General features: G+C 44.9%; 1 protein-coding gene and 1 non-coding gene across 4 annotated transcripts in view; one reads left to right on the top strand and one right to left on the bottom strand.

The window, feature by feature from the left end:
- The window catches only part of bmp4 (bone morphogenetic protein 4), a 296,450-nt gene that overhangs the window by 242,108 nt on the left and 32,919 nt on the right, over window positions 1–21,423 (bottom strand). For 2 of the 3 annotated variants that reach the window (XM_069916995.1, XM_069916996.1), the window contains exon 2: window positions 8,697–8,770. The exons of the other annotated variant lie outside the window; for it this stretch is intronic. The gene's annotated coding sequence lies outside the window, so the exon portion shown is untranslated. The remainder of the gene's footprint in view (window positions 1–8,696; window positions 8,771–21,423) is intronic. 3 annotated transcript variants of the gene reach the window in all.
- Window positions 4,165–4,267, top strand: LOC138755984 (U6 spliceosomal RNA). Its single transcript, XR_011352678.1, has one exon. It is a non-coding gene; the product is annotated as a U6 spliceosomal RNA (small nuclear RNA).

Genomic DNA, 21,423 nt, shown 5'->3' with positions numbered 1-21,423 from the left:
TTTTAATGTTCACTACTTGGCTATGATTCTCATCTATTTGTTACAGTGAAATGCTAAAAAAATTCAACTTTGACCCACCATTTTGCAATAGTAACTTTCTTCTTATCTACTGAAACACCTACTGAAATCTGAGATTGATATCACTCTGGTATTTCCTGCCACACAGCTAAAATGTTTTTACTGCAAGAAAGGCACCTCGTAATATGAATAAACACACTTTTTAATACCAAGAAAAACAACTTCCCACACAATACTTTCCCTTAAGGACTTCAAAACATGATACAGAAAGTGGAATTGATGTGCACCTTTCAATGGTTATACTATTTTCTTTCATGCCAAAAAGATGAACAAGTTTTAAAAGCTCTGTCAGCGTGCTATTTCTTGCAATCTTGCTCCTTACCCAGTGTCAAGGCATTCCTACAGGCAGCCTTCATCCAAACCTGGAACTCACCATAAATAGCTAAAGTATTTCTTTGCAAATTCTCAAACAATTTCTCTCACACAAAGTTGGTGAGAATTATATTTGATAAATGGAGTTACTGTCACCTTAGGATCAAGAAGTGCTCCCTTGGATGAGAGTGTAGGAATCAGAGAGCATAAGTGGGAGGAAAGTCAGGAGCCATAACTGCTGCAAATTGAGACAAATGTGGGTAATGATCAAATGAGAGGTGGAAGCAAGAGATAAGATTACAAGCTCCATGTGCACCAATTTTTTTTTAAAAATAACAAATTTCAGGAAAACAGAAAAGGGTCCCAGAATAGACATAGCTGGTTTTATTGGTGATGGTAACACACCTCAGCTTCCATTTTTTCTCTTGCATAGAAAGATGACCAAGAAGAGAAAAATGAGAGAACAAAGTGCTTTCAAGCCAGCAGAGATAAGTTACCACCCAACCTCCGTTCATCCCTCAATCATTGCTCTATTATCTGTTAAAAAACACTCCAACATATTATCATTTTTTTGGTTACAAGAAATCAAAGTTGTTCAGTTCAGTCATTCCTGAGGCACACACAAAGTCCAGCTGAAGTTCCAACTGCCACACTTAAAACATGATCATAATTGAGTGTTTTATGGCATCACAAATGAAAAATAATAAACTTGTACATTAATTACTGGCAGATGTTCACGCACAATCCAGTGATATATGACATCATGGATAACTAACCCAAAATCGTGCGGCTATTGTAGTTTTAAATCTCTGTTCTCTTACCATTTCATTTTAACATCTCAAGATGAATAGCATTTTGTACAAAATGAAGTACATCCTTCAATCGCAGTTGACTCAAGAAAAATGTTGGTCCAATCAGATTCACTCTAGATCCTAATGTTAACCTGTTATTCCTCCAAAGTCATGGCTTAATAACAGAGTGCACCACAGAGTACATTAAGAACATAGTTCACCCTTTATTACACAAATGCCTTAATTTTGATAAATGAGTTCTTGATTAGTATACTGCCTTGAAAACATTTAATTTTTTCCTTAATAAGTTTCCAGTTTACAATTTAAAGTTTGGAGTTACTTTATCAAAAGTAAAATAAATGATTAGAGAAATTTCAATACAAATACGAAATCTATGTATAGGAATTCATATTACCTTCACCAACAGGTAATACAGTATTTGGAGACTTGAACAATGACTTAAAAATACTTAAATATAAGCATTCTGTTCAGCACCATTCCATCTCTTGTTGTGCAATAAAGGGTTTGCTGACTGAAATTTCAGTGTTCGTAAAATTTTAACCTGTCTTTCTCCTTTCAGATACCAATGGGTATTATCACCATTTTCCATTGTTGTGTTATTCATCATTTTTTTCTTTTGATCTAATGAATTAGTGTAGCAGTTAGCGAAATGCTGTTACAGTGCTAGCAACCAGGGTTCGAATCTGGCACTGTCTGTAAGGAGTTTGCACGTTCTCTTCATATCTGCATGGGTTTACTCCAGGTACTCCGGTTTCCTCCCACTGAGCAAAACGTACAGGGTTGGAGGTCAATTGAGTGCAATTAGGTGGCATGGCTCATGGGCCGAAAGGGCCTGTTACCGTGCTGTATGTCCAGAAAAAAAAATTCATGACTTCACCTTTTCAAAATATTTTTTTTTAATTATCATTTGAAATTCAACATTGTACGTGGATCAAGGTAGCACATTTGAAATTGCAAAAGGTTACAAGATGCTTCACAGGAACAACATCAAATGAAATAACAGATTAATAAACAAAAGTTTGAGCAAAAAAGTAGGTTTCAAAAGGAAAGAGGAATAGAGGTGGAAAGTTTAGAAAGGAAATTCCAGATCTAGTGGCCTTGGCTTGGTGATCATTGGTGGAAGAGTGACTGTCAGGGATACTTCAATTCAATCATTTGACAACAATGGCAGTAACAAAGAGCGCTCACATTCTTGTTGTCAAAGAAGAATTCACCAGTGGTGCAAGAGGAAGGTGCAGGTTGAAATTTCAGATTGATCCAATGGTAGCTCTGGGCACACTCAACAAATTAGACCATAAAACAGAGGCAGAAATAGGTCATTCAGCCCATTGAGTCAGCCCCAATTTGCCTTTTATGTATAATCTATATTTATGGTTTGATGTCATCCTTTTAAAAAAATCTCAATGTAGATTTCACTGCAGTTTATTTTTTCAGAATGAACATACATGTAGAGTACCTTGTATCCAAAACACTTGGGACCAGGCGTTTTTTAGTTTTGGAGTTTTTTCAGATTTTAGAACTATGGAACTAAACAGCACAGCAGAATCAGCAGAAAACCTGTATCAGTTGTTAAACAGCAACAACAGACAACGGCAGGATTTTTCAGCGCCAACTTGACGCCACAAGTGGAAAATTCACATGAAATAATGTTTAGTACTTACCAAAAAAACCTCTGTTTACAAACCCAGCCCCCCACACTCCCCACCGCAGCCATCGGTCCCAACATCTTCCCACTGCCGCCCCTGGTCCCAACACCTCCCCACCGTCTCTGCCAGTCCCTGATATCTCCCCACCACCTCTGCCAGTCCTTGACATCTCCCCACCGCTGCCACCCGACTGCCACCACCAGTCCCAACAACTCCCCACCGCTGCTGGTCCCCGACACCTCCCCACTGCCACCACTGGTCCCGACACCTTCCCACCACTGGTCCCTGACTATGGTTCCCACTCCTGCCCAGGAGCCTGAGGTGACTTCTTTGATGCGGATGGCACCACACCCAACATTGAGAATGGAATCGCCATCGCTGACTCTGGCTGCAGCCGGTGCTAAAGACTTGGACCCAGCTCCATTTGGCATCTTCCTGGCCAAAAACAATGATTTTGTTTTGTACCTCAGAGCTCTGTGGTTACTAAACTGGCACCAACAGAGCATCAGAACCCCACATGGACAAGTCAGGTGGTGAATTGTTTTCAACGTGTCATCATGTTGACACTAAAAAAAAAATCCTTTTTTTTGTATCTTTTTGGTTTTTGGAACTTTGGATACGGGGTACGCGACCTGTATAATCTATTCATATATGGAGTATGGCATAATTGATTTAACATAGAATGGAAACCACTATGTTTACCAGACAGCTGTGACAGGGCCAAAATGACACAACCACTACAAAACCAAACCTGGTGCAGGAGGAGAAAGCAAAGCTTCACCTCCAGATAAACTCAATACCTTCTATGCCCAATTTGACCATGAGAGCAAGGAAGAACCACTGTGTACCCCCATGTCCCCTGATGATCCTCGACCAACAGCATCCGAAGATGATGTGCAGGCTACCTTCAGGAGATTGAATCCAAGGAGAGCATCTGGTCTGGAAGGAGAACCTGGCCAAGTACTGAAAATCTATGCTGGCCAACTTGCCATTATATTCATGCAGATCTTCAACATATCACTCCGGAAGCGTGTGGTAGCACCTGTTTCAAACAGGCCTCAATTGTACTGGTGCCCAAGAAGAGTGTGGTCACCTGCCCAAATGATTACCAACCAGTGGCATTCACACCCACAGTGATGAAATGTTTTGAGAGGCTGGTGTTGAAGCATATCAACTCCTGTCTGAGTAGTGACATTGATTAATTCCAATTTGCCTACTGCAGCATCAGGTCAACAGCAGATGCTATCTCACTGGCTCTACAGAAAGCCATGGAAAATATTGACAGCAAAGATGCTACATCAGGATGCTCTTTATCGGTACTCACTTCGGCAGCACATATACTAAAATTGGAACGATACAGAGAAGATTAGCATGGCCCCTGCGCAAAAAAAAGAATAAAAAAATAAGGATGCTCTTTATCGACTACATTTCAGCATTTAACACCATCATCCCCTCAAAACTGATCAGCAAACTCCAAGAACCGGGCTTCAATATCTCCATGTGTAATTGGACCTTGGGTTTTCCTCACCTCCAGATCCCAAAAAGCGAGGAACATCTCCTCCACAATCTCCATCAGTCCCAGAGCCCAAAGGACAGCATTCTTAGCCCCCTGCTCTACTCGCCTTACACCTATGACTGTGTGGCTTGATACAACAACAACACCATCTACAAATTTGTTGGCGATACCACGGTAGTGGGTTGTATAAAAGGGGCGATGAGTCAGCATACAAGGAGGGAGATTGAAAACGACTGAAATGTCACCAAAACCAAGGAGCTGTTTGTGGACTTTAGGAAGTGAAAACCAGAGGTGTACAATCCAGTGATTATTAGTGGATCAGAGGTAGAGAGGGTGAGCAAATTTAAATTCATAGGTGTCACTATCTCAGATGACCTTTACTGGACCCATCACACTAATGTCACCATGAAGAAAGCACATCAGCACCTCTACTTCCTCAGGAGTTTGGTATCACTTTGGAAACCTTGGCAAACTTCTGGAGATGTGCAGTGGAAAGTGTGTTGACCAGCTGCATCAGGTTTGGTATAGGGGCACCAATACCCCTGAGCAGAAATCCCTGCAAAAGGTAGTTGTCACAGCCCAGTACATCACAGGCAAAACTCTCTCTATCATTGAGAAAATCTACATGAAACATGCCCGTCAGAGTGTAGCAGCATTCATCAAGGATCTTCACCACCCAGAACATGCTCTGTTCTCACTGCTGCCATCAAGATAGAGGTATGGGAGCCACAAGATTCATACCTCCAGGATCAGGAACAGTAGCTACCCCTCCACCATCAGATTCCTAATCAACAACATCAATCAGAGACTCATTGAAGGACTCTTACTTAGCACATTATTTATTACTGAATATTTATTTATTTCTGTACTGCATTATCAGTTTGTTTATATTTCTCTTTTATATATGCATTTTTTCTTGAATACAGTTTTGCACTACCAATAAGTAGAAATTCTGCCTGGTCCACAGGAAAAGAAATCTCAGGGTTGTATGTGATGTCATGTATGTACTCTTGACAATAAATCTGAATTTTGAACTTTAATGATTTTTCATCTTCTAAAGCTACTATAAATCTTCGCCATATTGGTTCACATCCATTCTTGGAAAATTTCCCACCATAATGACAATAACATAGTGTCTGACCTTGGAATACATTTTTGTACCCGATGAATAAGGTGACCTGGTATTGACTGGTGGCACTAATGTCAAGAGTGATGAAGTGCTTTGAGAGGTCAATTATAGATGGCAGTCTCTTCAATCTGAGGCGCATGCAAGCTCACACCAAGACACAAGAGGAACTTGTAGTTGCCCATTCACAGCAAGCTCTCCAGCGCATGATGTCCTGTTTTGCGGAAACTGCCAAAATGTTTGGCCTGGAAGTCAGCCTGAAGAAAACTGAGGTTCTCCATCAGCCAGCTCCCCACCATGACTACCAGTCCCCCCACATCTCCATCGGGCACACAGAACTCAAAACGGTCAACCAGTTTACCTACCTCGGCTGCACCATTTCATCGGATGCAAGGATCGACAAAGAGATAGACAACAGACTCGCCAAGGCAAATAGCGCCTTTGGAAGACTACACAAAAGAGTCCGGAAAAACAACCACCTGAAAAAACACACAAAGATCAGCGTGTACAGAGCCATTGTCATACCCACGCTCCTGTTCAGTTCCGAATCATGGGTCCTCTACCGGCATCACCTACGGCTCCTAGAACGCTTCCATCAGCGTTGTCTCCGCTCCATCCTCAACATTCATTGGAATGACTTCATCACCAACATCGAAGTACTCAAGCTGGCAGAGTCCGCAAGCATCGAATCCACGCTGCTGAAGACCCAACTGCGCTGGGTGGGTCTCGTCTCCAGAATGAAGGACCATCGCCTGCCCAAGATCGCGTTTTATGGTGAGCTCTCCACTGGCCACCGAGACAGAGGTGCACCAAAGAAGAGGTACAAGGACTGCTTAAAGAAATCTCTTGGTGCCTGCCACATTGACCACTGCCAGTGGGCTGATATCGCCTCCAACCGTGCATCTTGGCAGCTCACGGTTCGGCGGGCAGCAACCTCTTTTGAAGAAGACCGCAGAGCCCACCTCACTGACAAAAGACAAAGGAGGAAAAACCCAACACCCAACCCCAACCAACCAATTTTCCCTTGCAACCGCTGCAACCATGCCTGCCTGTCCCGCATCAGACTTGTCAGTCACCAACGAGCCTACAGCAGACGTAGACATACCCCTCCATAAATCTTTGTCTGCGAAGCCAAGCCAAAGAAAAGAAAGAAAGAAGAAGATAGAGCAGATCAACTCTTATCTCTGTAATGACCTGGACCCACTTCAATTTATTTATTGTCACAACAGAACAATGGCTGATGCCATCTTGCTGACCCTCCACACTGTGTTAGATCATCTGGACTACAAGGTGTTAGGCTGTTGTTCCTTGACCTCAATTTGGTGCTCAACACCATCAACCACAAACGCAAAATGAAAATAAGGGAGCTGGATTCTCTTCAACCCTCTCCAACTGGGTTCTTGACTTCCTCATCAGCAAACCCTGAGCACTGTGGATTGGCAAGACCAACTGACAGAGGTCTTCATGGATATCTTCAATATCCCACTGTAGCAGTCCATCATTCCTGCAGGTTTCAACCAGCCACCATCTTCCCAGTACCCAAGAGAATAACAATTACAGGACTCAGTGACTACTGCGCTGTGGCACTGACCTCCACCATTATTTAATTTTAAATTTAGTTTAATTTAATTTAGACATACAGCATGGTAACAGCCCTTACGGCCAGCACACGAGCCTGTGCCTCCTAATTATACCCAATTGACTTACATTTTGAAGGGTGGGAGGAAACTAGAGCCCCCAAGGAAAACTCACACAGACACAGGGAGAACGTACGAACTTCCTACAGATAACGTGGGATTCGAACCCTGGTCCCAATCGCTGGCACTGTAACGGCGTTACACTAACTGTGCTGCCCTGAAATGCTTCAAGCACCTGGTGATGGAATGCTTCAAAACACACCTCCCAGAGACGCTGGAGCCATTTTTAATTTGCCTTCAGATGAAATCGTTCCACTGACGATACCAAAGCCTTGTCCTTTCACTCTGATCAGACCTATTTGGAGAATGACGCCTCATGCTGTTTATCAACTTCAGCTCGGTGTTTAATATGATCATTCCCCAGAGGATGGTGGAGAAACTGCCCTCTCTCACCTCTCTCACAGCTCTCTCTGTAACTGTATCCTGGATTTCCTAACAGAAAGACCACAGTCTATCCGGTTCAGTGGAACATCAAGCATGATCACGCTAAGCACTGGTGCACCTCTGGACTGTGTGCTCAGACTTATCCTGTTCACAACTGTATTGCCAGATTCAGCTCCAACCATGTCAGCACGTTTACAGATGGCACAACAGTCGTTGCCCTCATCAGCAACAACAAGAGAAGAGGTGAAAAACAACCTTAGTCTCAATGAGGACAAGACGAAGGAGATAATAGTGGACTTCAGGAATGACCGCCCTCCACTACACATCTATAAATCTATAGTGGAGCAATAGTTCCTTGGAGTCCACTTAACTAGTGACCTATCGTGGACACACAACATCTCCTCACTTGTCAGCAAGCAGCAAAAGCGACTGCACTTCCTGAGAACCACCATCCTGTCAACTTTCTACAGGAGCACCATCAAGAGCATCCTGGCCAGTTGCATCAAAGTGTGGTACAGTTGCTCGAGAGAAATGGATTAGAGGCCAATTTACAGAACCATAAGAGTGGCAGAGAGGATCACTGGAGTCTCCCTTTTCCCCCCTGCCTCCTCCCCCCCCCCCCATCGACATGATCTACCAGGATCGTTGTCTCTGAAGAGAGCTCACAAAATCATTGAATACTCCTATCACCTTGTAACTTCAGTTTCTCCCATCAGGTAGGACATGCAGGACTTTCAGAGCCAGAACCACCAGGATGAAGCTGAGAAGCAGCTTCATCCCATGGGCAGTGAAAATGCTGAACGATCAAAGGAACTGCTCACACTAACCATCCGAGCCCCTCATATTTATTAAGCAATATTTATTTGTATATACAGCATGATACTTGTCCTGCATATGTATTGTTTGTCTGTGAGTTATGTCTGGTAGTGTGTCGACATGTTTTGTACCAAGGACTGGAATCAGATGACAATAAACTTGACTTGATTATTATGTCTGACATGACAACATGGAATCTGCATATCTTATCAACAAAAAGTAAGAGCATTTCAAGTTATTTAATTCCCACCCAATCAACTTATTCCCATTCATCCACAAAGTGAGGTACATATTATCAAGTGAACTTACTTGGCAATAACCTGCTCTCCAATGCTGGGTTTGGGTTTCATCACCGCCATTTAGTTCCAGACTTCATCATAGCTCTAGTAAAAACATGGACAAAAGAATTGAATTCCAGCTGCAAGGTGAAAGTTATTGCCCGTGGGATTAAGGTGGTACTTGATTGAGTGCAGTATCAAGAAACCATGATAAAAATAAATATATTGAGAATTTATGGGGACATGTTTTCAATGGCTGGGATTATGCTTTGCCAAGGGGAAATGATTATGGTTGTTGGAAGTAAATCATATCTCCTTAGGCTATCACTGCAGGACTTCCTCAGTTGTGCCTTAAGTCAAACCATCTTCAACACATTTATCAATGATGTGCAATCTATTATAAGGTCAGCTGCGAATATGTCTGTTAATGTTCACAAGATATTAATTTGTAGTTGGACTACAGGTTATGAAGTAAGCCACTTCTGCTTGTAATAAAACTTGGATGACGTTTCTAAACAAGCTGATAAGTAGCAAATATTATTGACCTCATGGGAACACCATTACCTTTAAGATCCTTTTTATCATCCTGACATTTAATGCCATGTTTTTAATATCACCGTCAAAGTCCTGCAACTTACTATCCAACATGACTATAGTAGGTATGTTCAACAGTAGGATTGCTGCAGTTCAAGAACATAGCTCAGCCATGGCCTTGTTAGTGATGCTCAGAATCCCATAATTGAGCAGAAGGAAAATAACTAGAGAAACACAGGACTGCAGATGCTGCAATCAATGATCAAACAATGAAGTTGTGGTACTCAGTGACCAAAGCCATTGACTGACCATTTCTCACCATGGACGCTGACTGACCTGCTGAGTCTCTCCAACCTTGCATCATTTGCTCATAAAAAAACATTTGCTCAGATAAACATTTTGCATATTAATTAGAAACTGATTTGAAATGCCCTTATCCAATTAGTGACGTTTGTCTTTCTTTTTAAGATATTTTTTATTGGTATTTAAAGTCTACACAATTGAATGAAACAATTATATATGCTACAAAATTATTAAGAATGTGCTCTGGATTTCTTAATTATGATCATATTTGTAACTTTTTTTCTAATGAAATAAAAGGAAGAAAAAAAAATTCAAAACCCCTTCCTCTAAGCAAGGTTGAAAATTGACATGTATGAATCAATTAACACCTTCCTGGAGAGGGACAACACAGCACCAAGACTCCTGAACAGCACTAAATCTTAAGATTATGATCATAGTCCATTAAATGAGCCTCGTGTCTTTTGGAATTTAATACGGGAATGAAGAAATGTTTTCCTTTGGTTGCCCCATTAATTACATGCCCTCTCCATGTCTATGAAAACAGAATGTACAGGGTCGAGTCTTTTTTGATCCTGAGATGAGTTTTGCACCTTTCATCTATGGTATCTACGAAATTCCTTATTTTCACTTCCTCCTCTCTGTTTCTGATACTGATCTTTCCTGCCAACATTTCACCCATGCATTGCCTTGACTATTCCAATGCACATCTGGCTGCCTTCCATTGTTCTGCCCCTTCCAAAACTGAAAATTGGGTGCTCAAATCGAATTTTGTCGAGTGGGATGAACACGTCAGCAGGTGATAGATGAATGCTCTAGGTACTGCTGAGTTTCTCCAACACTAAAAGGTGATAGGTGAATACAAGTTGGAGGGGGGAAGAAATGGGAGGGGAAAGCTATAAAGTGATTGGAGGAAGAGGGCAGAGGAAAATGCACTCTGATGGGAGTAAAGAGCAGAAAGGGTAGGAACTGTAAAGGGTAAAGTTTCCATTACTGTCATGTAATACTACATTTAGAATGTAACATACATGAAATTCTTTAATTTTTGTCAGAGAGTCGCCACTTTGTCCATCTCCCCTCACAGAAACCTAGAGCCCCGGTATTCCAAGGCCTCCAAGTATTGGAGTCTCCCCTCCAAGTATTGATCAGGCCTGAGCCTGCTTAGCTTCCAAGATCAGACAATCTCAGGTGAATTCAGCCTATTAGGCTACTGTAATATCAGAATGTCTCCCATTCAGCCTTTTGATCATGCCTAGAGTTCTCCATCACTGTTCACTGTGCCTCACACCTCTAAGCTCTGGAATTTTCTTGCTAAATTTCTTCAGCTTTCTGCCCTCATTATGATGTTCCTTTAAAACTACCTCTTTGATTAAACCTTTGGTCATCTGCTCTAAAATGTTGCCCTGTGTCAAACCTTGTCTGTTTATAAGCCAATGTAGGCCATCCTTCATTTTGCTATGCTAAGGAACTTGTATCACAAAATGTTATTGTTGTTTTCGGATCACCAGCATAAGGACTCATTCAACCCAGAGAGATTTCACAGGACTTGCTTAAGACATTAACAATTCAAAAGAAGAGTGCAAGGCATCTGTATGGTTTAGAGATTTCATGGGAGGAGTCTACATTAATTCAATGAATCATTATAACATCTGTTATAATGCTAAGGAATAACAGTCAATGAAATGCGACTATGTGTTGATTTGGTTGATTTAACACTGAAGTTAGCAGGAGGTAAGAAGGGAAATCCTGAGATTATCCTTAATAGCTAGCTAGTGACCCCTGGTGGAAAGACTGGATGTGACAGAATCAGCCTCATCGCTGAAGCTTTCCACCATCAATGGCACCCATATTTCTCAACAAGTGCAATAAGAATAGACACACCGCTTGATTGTGAGAGGGCCACAGTCAGAGTCGGCATCAGAACAAATCTAATCGGGGGCCATTAGGGTAACCGCAGAGGGGGGGGGGGCGAGGGCACAAACTGCCTTTTGTGTGGTAGTCGCATGTAGTGTGTGTCCATTCGGTTGGTGGGGGCATGGCCCGCAGATGCCACCCCATGAAGCTAACCCTGGCCACGGTCACCCAAGAAACAATCGTTCAGCACAAATCAGCAACTTCAGGATGGAAAATGTAGAAAAAATACAGTACATTTATGGTCCGTTCACGCTCAGTCCTGTGTTTTAATTCAGGTTTTCTCTCATTGCTAAGCGGGCTGATGAAAAGCATGCGGATAATGTCAAATTCTGAAAAATCAGATAACCCACTTTTCTGTTTGTTTCAGGACTGGTCAGTTCTACTGTCCACCATCTACCTCTAATATTAGTTAAGTTTTTCTCTCTTCACTAGTACTTGCATAGCCCAATCTGCGGAGCATTTTAAGTTACAGCTTTTACTGTGTTTTATCTGTCTTCAATTCACAGATAATGAATATCCTTTTGTTTTATATTCTCTCTCTCTCTCTCTCACTCTCTCTCTCTAGTTGTCCTCACTGATCTATCAACCAGGTGATTTACAACTTCTCTCTGTGGCAACCATGTTCTCTTCATATCAGGAGTATTTCCTTTACCTGTATATTCATCCCCCAACCCTTTTTGTAACGTAGAACCAACTTCTCTCTTTCCCAGTTCTGTCAACAAATCTTTGACCTGAAATATTAAATGTTTCTCTTTCCACCAATGATGTCTAATCTGCCTAATGTTTACAGCTTTTTCCTTTTCTGTTTTCATTTGCAAAAAAACCTAGATGAGGGCATCCTACCTCTCGACTACAGTCCACCATAATTTAATTTGGCCCACAGTGACGTTTAATCAGGCCCAGGGTGCTGCTGCAGATCCCTAGCAGTTCTTGGATATATCAAGAAAGACCAGCAAGGTTAGAAGACTGGCATCTTGCAACTGGCCTGACAGTCATTAAAATTATGGCCAATCTTTTACTTCAGTGTCACTTTGACCCAATGAACAACTTTATCCCCTACTCTATTTCCTCTAAATAGCCTTCGATGCTTTTTCCCCAAAAGGTTTTTCATTGCATGATATACTCTCCTGTCAGGCCTCAGTCCTCAGAAGATCATCCAAAATTCTATTTTACACACCAAACTCTCACCACAGCGTACTTGTCCATCAGTCACATTTACTCATCCACCTTGCTTCAGGGCATACTTGCCGGTTGCTGACAATTTAGTGGAGAACTGGTGGTCAAGGTCCTTTTCAAAGGTTAGGCTGTATCTGATCTACTGTGCAACACAGAATGGAAGTGGGAGATGAGCAGGCAGTCAGAAAGCAGTGCATCTGATCATGAAAGTTGACACTGGAGCCAAGGGCTCATGTCACAAAGAACATTCAACCTACGGAGGAAGTCAAAGAAGGTCATACCATGCTCCATGTCCACAAGCCTAGTGGCATATAGGGGCAGCAAAATTAGAACCAACGGCACAGTGCGACTGCGGTGCTATGTTCAAAGGCAGCTGCACATAATAACTTTTTTCATAGTCCAAGAAGACGTCCTGCCTTTGCTGGGCCTGAACGCAAGCATGGACATTGGTCTTGTTTCGTTCAGCAGAGAGGTACACCAGATAAGTCTGGCTGAAGATTATCTGACGCACAGAATCTTTTCGGAGTACAATAACCTTTTTATGAAAGAACTGGGAAAACTGCCAGCTCAACCCAGAAGTGAGGCCCGTGGTTCATCCGGCACAACGTATACCGATAGCAATGAAGGACAGGGTTAAGGCCGAGCTGAACAGGGTGCAGTACCTGGGCGTGATTACCCCAATCTTCAAGCCCACCGAGTTAGTGTCCTCCATGGTGGCTGCTAAGAAAAAAGGCTGACAGGAGACCCAGATCTGCATTGACCTGACAGACCTCAATACAGCTTTAAAACGACCACATCATCCAATGCATACTGTGGAGGAAGTTGCCGTGCAGACGCAACCCTTTTTTTTGGTTTTGGACGCAAAGAATTCCTTCTGGCAAATCAAACTTGATTACATGTCATCACTGCTGATCATATTCAGCACAAGTTTCAGCTGATAGATTCCTGCGAATGCCATTTGGAATCAATTCAGCCAGCAAAGTATTTCAAAGATCAATTTGTGGGGTATTCCTGTGCCGTCATTGTTGATGGTACTTATAGGTGGCAAAGACTTGGAAGAACACGACACAAATTAAAAAAAGGTACTTGACAAAGCCCAGAAGGTTAATCAAGCTCAACCCCTGTAAGTGCAGGTTTCGGCTGAACCAGATCAGTTATGTTGGCCATGTTTTCACAGGAGAAGGCCTGAAGGCGGACTCTTCAAAGACTACAGCAATTAATGAAATGCCGGTATTGATAGATGTAACAGTGCTACAATGTTTCCTGGGCATGGTCAACTACCTAAGCAAGTTCATTCCGAACACCAGTGATCTTACCGCCCCACTAAGGCAGTTGACGCATAAAAACATGGTTTGGTCCTGGCAGGAGCAACAACAAAACGCATTCCATGCATTAAAAAGGCATTTGTCATGCCCACCTATTCTATCGTACTATGACGTATGAAGACCAGTCATGCTAACCTGTGATGCATCACAGTACGGTCTGGGTGCAGCATGCCTGCAGATGGGAAACCAGTGGCCTAAACATCCAGGCCACTCACCACCATGGAAACCAGATACACCCAAATAGAGGAGTTATTGGCAGTAGTTCTGGCCTGCTCAAAATTTAACAACTGCATTTATGGTAGACCAGTGACCATAGAAATTGACCACTTACTTCTGGGCACAATTCTGAAAAAGCCAATCCATGCAGCCCCTGCACAATTACAGAGAAGGATGCTCAAGCTTCAGAAATACAACGTGACGATAGTTTACAAGTGCGGAAAAGAAATCCACTTAGCCAATCCGCTATCTCGTGCTCCCAGGAAATGCACGATCCAGCAAGCTGACGAAGAGGACAAGTTTGATATAATGACAGTAATGTCCATCTCCTCCTCCGGGTGGATGACCTAAGAGCTCACGACTGAAGAAATGACTTTGAGAACCCTGAGCACTTTTATCAAGGGCAGCTGGCCCGACAAGCAGCGCAGCCACCACCTGAAATGCAATCCTTCTTCCCATTCTGGGACGAATTACTCATCGATGATGGAATCATAATGAAAGGCCTGAGAGCTGTAGTTCCAAGTTCACTGCAAAACATTTATGTCATCATCCTGCACAGAAGCAACCAAATGCAGGGCTAGAGACATAGGTTTTGGCCAGGGATGACTGAGAACATAGACCAGGAGGTACAAGCTTGCTTAGTGTGCAACAGTACCAGCCTGCACCAACAGAGAGAGCCACTGAAGCTTCACGTGGGTCCGGACCTCCCCTGGTCAACCGTGGCAGCAGACATCTTCGATTGTCAATTCATACCCTGGATGGTTTGAGATAGACCTTTTTCCCAACGTCACTTTATCGGCAGTCATTATCAAGTTAAAAAGACACTTTTCAGTTCATGCCCCCCGACACTCTGCTATCGGACAATGGCATCCAGTTCACCAGTGAGAAATTCAGACACTTTGCAACAACATGTGATTTTAACCACATCACTAGCAGCCCGGAATACCCACAATCAAATGAATTGGTTGAAAGAGCTGCGAGGAGCGCAAAGCAACTCATGGAAAAGTCCCACAGGGAAAATATGGATGTGTTCCTGAACCTGCTGAACCTAAGGAACATCCCCGGTGATGCCATATTGGGTTCTCCAGCACAACGACTCATCTCCAGGCAGACACGACGACTCTGCCTGTGGCAAGGAGACTCTTGGAGCCTCAGCTAAAGAACCCACAGGAAATTAAATCCCTACTGCTGAACAGGAGGCTAATGCAGAAAAGGTGCTATGACAGAAACAGCCGGCCACTCGTGCCATTAGCAGCAGGGCAAGTTATAAGGATGCAGACTCCACAGGGCTATGACCGTATGGGCGTAGTTGAAAGGAGCTGCTAGGAGCCCAGGTCATACCTGGTGAAATCAGAAGGAAGGGTGCATTGGAGAAATCATCGACACATCCTACCTGTAAGGGAGCCACCCCCATCCCAAACCAATCCTGATGAGACTATAAACCAGGATCTGGAACATGAAACCGGGGTAGGCTGAGCTCCCTCAGTAACAACCCATGAATCAAATGGCTGCAACCCTGAGACCACGGATGGCACACCCTTTCAAGCTGAAGCACCCTAAGCAACACCCCAAGCATCCACTCCCACCAATGGCTACTACATAACATGCTTCGGGCGCACTTGTAAGCCCAATCCGAAATATCGGGATTAAACTGGGCTGTCAGATCACTGCTGAACTATAATTATTGTAAGGTATGATACCTACATGGATTGTGGTATATGAAGGGGATTGCCCAGGAAAGGGAATGTAGACAGCCACTTCATTTGGCTTTCTGCACCCGCTGCAGCCACTGTACTCGCACATGCGCAAGTCCCCACGAAGCACACTGGTTTAAAAAAAGGAGACGGAGCTTGGCTGGTGGTGGACACCATTTCCAGGGGCTCCTGTTACACATTGTATTGCTGAATTTAACAGTAAAGCATTCGTCAGAGGTTGTCACTTTGTGTTGTCTGGTTATTCGATGCTTCAACAAACAGAAAGAAAAGGTTGAGAACTGGTGCTTTATAAATTACCAGCTGCTGTAAATTAGTGACACTAAAAAACCTTAATGATTCTATATAATAGACTCAGTCTCAATGTCCAGATGAGATCTAAAGAAACTCTGCAGTGACTTCAGTGGAGTGCATTATGTCATGTGCCACCAGGACTACTTGATCCCTTTTGATTTTATATTTCAAAACTAAACTTTGTTCATTAAAATATGCATAGATTAAAAACAATGCACAGCTATTTTACATTCGTAATGTTGTTCAGTTTTTGCATTGATAGCGTGATTGGTTCCAAATATTTGCCGCATTCTGAGCACGTTCTGCATACTGAGTAGTACTGTTACCTATGTGGCCTGCATTGAGCCACACAAAATGTCTCCTGCTTGAGAGACTTTTACACAAGGCTGAACCCCTGAATGTCTGGTGGCAGAAAGTCCTTTAACTGCAGTCCATTCCATGCAGGGCATGACATTTGTATTCAGACAGGCTTCAGCTGAGCCTCCTAGTAACTGTCCTCAGTTCCTCTAAAGTTAGGAAGAGGAAAAAGAATCACTATTACTCCTGAATCTTCTTTGACCATGTAGAAATTACAGCATCTTTTCTATATAGTCCTCTCATTTCAGGGCACCATAATATTTGGGACATAGCAATGGTATTTATATTAAAGTAGTCATGTTTAGTACTTTGTGGCATATCCCTTGCAAGCAATGACTACTTATAGTCTTTGAGTCATAGACTTCACCAGCTGTTGAGTATCTTCTCTGGTGATGCTCCACCAGGTCTCTGCTGCAGCCATCTTTTGCTCCCTCTTGTTTTGGGGGCTTGTCTCTTAAGTTTTCTCTTCAGCATATGGAAGGCGTGCTCAATTGGATTTAGATTGGGTGACTGACTTGGCCATTCAAGAATTTTCCAATTTTTAGCTTTGAAAAATTCCTTTGTTGCTTTAGCAGAATGTTTGGAATCATTGTCTTGCTGTAGGTTGAAGCGCCGTTCAATGAGTTTGGAGGCATTTGCTTGAACTTGAGCAGATGTTTCTATACACCTCAGAATTCATTTTTTTACTGCCATCAGCAGTTACATCATTAGTGAAGATAGGTGTGCCAGTACCTGTGGCATCCATACATCCCCTGGCTATAACACCCCACCACCATGTTTCACAGATAAGGTGGGAATGCTTTGGATCTTGGACGCCTCCACACTTTACTCTTGCCATCACTCTGATACAGGTTAATCTTGGTCTCGTCTGCCCACAAGACCTTTCTCCAGAATCCTGCAGGCTCTTTTAAATACTTCTTGGCAAACTGTAATCTGACCATCCTGTTTCTACAGCTAACTGGTGGTTTTCATCTTGCAGTGTAGTATTTCTTTTCATGAAGTCTTCCACGGACAGCAGTCATTGACATACCTACACCTGCCTCCTGAAGAGTGTTTCTGATCTGTTGGACATATGATTGGGGATTATTCTTCATTATGATGAGAGTTGGTCCAGCATCAACAGTGGAGGTTTTCCTTGGAACACCAATCATTTTGCGATTACTGAGCTCATCTGTATGCTCTTTCTTCTTAATAATGTTCCAAACCCTTGATTTTGGTTTCCTAAGGTTTGGGTGATGTCTCTTACTGTTTTATTCTTGTTATTTGACTCATAATGGCTTCTTTGACTTTCATTGGTACAACTCTGGTCCTCATGTTGAAAAATGGTAACTACAGACTCTAAAAATGATCAAAAGCTTAGCGCAATTAAGCAATTAAACATACTTGAGTGCTCACAAAAACCTGTGAAGCCAAATGTCCCAAACATTATGGTGCCCTGAAATGAGGGGACTATGTATAAAAAGTGCTGTCATTTCTACATGGTCAGTCCAAAATGGATACAAATAACCTTGAATAAAATCCAGAATGTGCACTTTAATTAAGTGAATTGTTTGATTACAAATTTAAAACTATGGAATATAGGGGTATATAAAGGAAAAAAGTATCTTTGTCCCAAATATTAAGGAGGGCACTGTACATAGATGAGGATGTGATTGAGCACAGCTGTGAAGCCCAGCGTAACTTAATAGTCTGCAGGTGAAGAATGGTTTTTCAGGTAATGTTTAGGAGGCAAATCAACACCATGAAACTACAGCACTAAAAATCCCTTCCCTCAACAAAGTATGTAAAATGATTACATTAGTGGTATTATGCCTGTTCAAGTGAATTTTATGACCTTCTAACGAGAATTCCTTCTGATAATCACTCCCATTCACCCATTATGCTCTCAATCACCACATGAATCTACTGATTTTTTTTCTTTCTATTAATTGCTGGGGACTGATGACAGGAAGTTTGTTTCAGTGGTGCCCATTTCATCAGGCCACCAAGGTATTTTGTTCAGTGAATAAAGCACCCAACTTCACAATGATAAAGATGCAAAGTGATTGGTGTAATTGTTTCAATTACCCAACCAGCCTTGAGCTATAAAAAAAACAGGATTTCAAATGCAATATCACACTATGGCACAAATTTTATGCACATGTTTTAATCTTTTTAATTAATTACACTTCTCAACACATGGGTGAATTGCAAGGTAATACTGCTCACAGTTACAAATTGACTATTGATTTAATTTTGGTGTTCTCACATCATCATATTTAAGGCCAGCAGGCTCCACCTCGTGGTGGGTTATTTCAATGGTGAGTGAAGCACAAAAGTCTGCAGACACTGTGATTGTATAAAAACACAAATGCTGGAGGAACTCAGTAGGTCTCGCAGCATTCAGAGGAGGGAAAGGTGTTAAAGAGGCCAGGAGAAAGGGAAGGTGAGAATTGACGGGGGGGCACTCTGTGAATGTAAAAAAAATGAGGGGTGAGGGAAGAGAGAAGGCCATTTCATGTCCTCTTGGAGGCCAGCTACAAGAGCGGATGTAAAACTTAAAACTTACCTTTCAGGCAGCAGCCCTAAAAGGCTGCTCCAGCGTCCCATTCATATTGAGAGGCTCCTCTGGAGCCGAGGCAACTGGTGCCGTAGCACCACCCGTCATAAATGCATGACAGAGCAATGGCCGACTTCCCCACCCATAATCCCCCACACAGCTGGAACTGTTGTGGAAATCATAGAGCGGTTCCAGCTGCGTGAAGGATTATGGGTGGGGAAGACGGCCATTGCTTGGCTGCGTTTTGAGCTGCAGAGAGCAGCCCCGAAAGGCCGAAGCGGCCCGGTGAGGTTGCCATCAGCTCCTGAAGGATCCCGATGCCCTGACTGCTCCCGCCCGCCGCCCCTGCCTTGAGGGGGTGAGTGGGGAGAGGGGGTCATGAAGGGAGAGGGGGTCATGAAGGGAGAGGGGGTCATGAAGGGAGAGGGGGTCATGAAGGGAGAGGGGGTCATGAAGGGAGAGGGGGTCATGAAGGGAGAGGGGGTCATGAAGGGAGAGGGGGTCATGAAGGGAGAGGGGGTCATGAAGGGAGAGGGGGTCATGAAGGGAGAGGGGGTGAGTGGGGAGAGGGGGTGAGTGGGGAGAGGGGGTGAGTGGGGAGAGGGGGTGAGTGGGGAGAGGGGGTGAGTGGGGAGAGGCGGGTCGTGAAGGGAGAGGGGGGTCGTGAAGGGAGAGGGGGGTCGTGAAGGGAGGGGGGGGTCGTGAAGGGAGGGGGGGGTCGTGAAGGGAGGGGGGGGTCGTGAAGGGAGGGGGGGTCGTGAAGGGAGGGGGGGGTCGTGAAGGGAGGGGGGGGTCGTGAAGGGAGGGGGGGTCGTGAAGGGAGGGGGGGTCGTGAAGGGAGGGGGGGTCGTGAAGGGAGGGGGGGGTCGTGAAGGGAGGGGGGGGTCGTGAAGGGAGGGTGGGTCGTGAAGGGAGGGTGGGTCGTGAAGGGAGGGTGGGTCGTGAAGGGAGGGTGGGTCGTGAAGGGGGGGGGGGTCGTGAAGGGAGGGGGGGTCGTGAAGGGAGGGGGGGGTCGTGAAGGGAGGGGGGGGGTCGTGAAGGGAGGGGGGGGTCGTGAAGGGAGGGGGGGTCGTGAAGGGAGGGGGGGGTCGTGAAGGGAGGGGGGGTCGTGAAGGGAGAGGGGGTCGTGAAGGGAGGGGGGGGTCGTGAAGGGAGGGGGGGGTCGTGAAGGGAGGGGGGGTCGTGAAGGGAGGGGGGGGGTCGTGAAGGGAGGGGGGGGTCGTGAAGGGAGGGGGGGTCGTGAAGGGAGGGGGGGTCGTGAAGGGAGGGGGGGGTCGTGAAGGGAGGGGGGGGTCGTGAAGGGAGGGGGGGGTCGTGAAGGGAGGGGGGGGTCGTGAAGGGAGGGGGGGGTCGTGAAGGGAGGGGGGGGTCGTGAAGGGAGGGGGGGGTCGTGAAGGGAGGGGGGGTCGTGAAGGGAGAGGGGAGTCGTGAAGGGAGAGGGGAGTCGTGAAGGGAGAGGGGAGTCGTGAAGGGAGAGGGGAGTCGTGAAGGGAGAGGGGAGTCGTGAAGGGAGAGGGGAGTCGTGAAGGGAGAGGGGAGTCGTGAAGGGAGAGGGGAGTCGTGAAGGGAGAGGGGAGTCGTGAAGGGAGAGGGGAGTCGTGAAGGGAGAGGGGAGTCGTGAAGGGAGAGGGGAGTCGTGAAGGGAGAGGGGAGTCGTGAAGTGAGAGGGGAGTCGTGAAGGGAGAGGGGAGTCGTGAAGGGAGAGGGGAGTCGTGAAGGGAGAGGGGAGTCGTGAAGGGAGAGGGGAGTCGTGAAGGGAGAGGGGAGTCGTGAAGGGAGAGGGGAGTCGTGAAGGGAGAGGGGAGTCGTGAAGGGAGAGGGGAGTCGTGAAGGGAGAGGGGAGTCGTGAAGGGAGAGGGGAGTCGTGAAGGGAGAGGGGAGTCGTGAAGGGAGAGGGGAGTCGTGAAGGGAGAGGGGAGTCGTGAAGGGAGAGGGGAGTCGTGAAGGGAGAGGGGAGTCGTGAAGGGAGAGGGGAGTCGTGAAGGGAGAGGGGAGTCATGAAGGGAGAGGGGGTCACGGGCTGATGGCATCATCAGCCTACCCCTAATCGGCCGCTTGCAGCTACTGTATATTCATGTGGGGTGGTGGAGCCTGCGCTCCGCCAATGATCTTTCCCCAAGAGGGTTTGCAGTTGGCGCCACGGCACTTTCAGAAAGGTACGTCTTTAGGTGTAAGGGCGAAGAACCTCCACCTTTACACGTGTGTTTCCCCTGGTTGAAAGTGCCTAGAGAGGCACAGAATTTACTGGACAGGGAAAGGTGGGGGAGCGGGGCTAACAGAAACCGGAGAAGTCGGTGTCAATGCCATCTAGTTGGAGGGTGTCCAGTAGGAATATGAGGTGTTGTTGTAGATGGACTCTCTCTAGCAGTTCATGACACCATGTCAGCAAGG

Source organism: Narcine bancroftii, chromosome 2, assembly GCF_036971445.1.
Source record: "Narcine bancroftii isolate sNarBan1 chromosome 2, sNarBan1.hap1, whole genome shotgun sequence".
Classification (NCBI taxonomy): Eukaryota; Metazoa; Chordata; class Chondrichthyes; order Torpediniformes; family Narcinidae; genus Narcine; species Narcine bancroftii.
The sequence above is the reverse complement of the archived record's forward strand: the minus strand, read 5'-3'. Positions and strand labels throughout refer to the sequence as shown.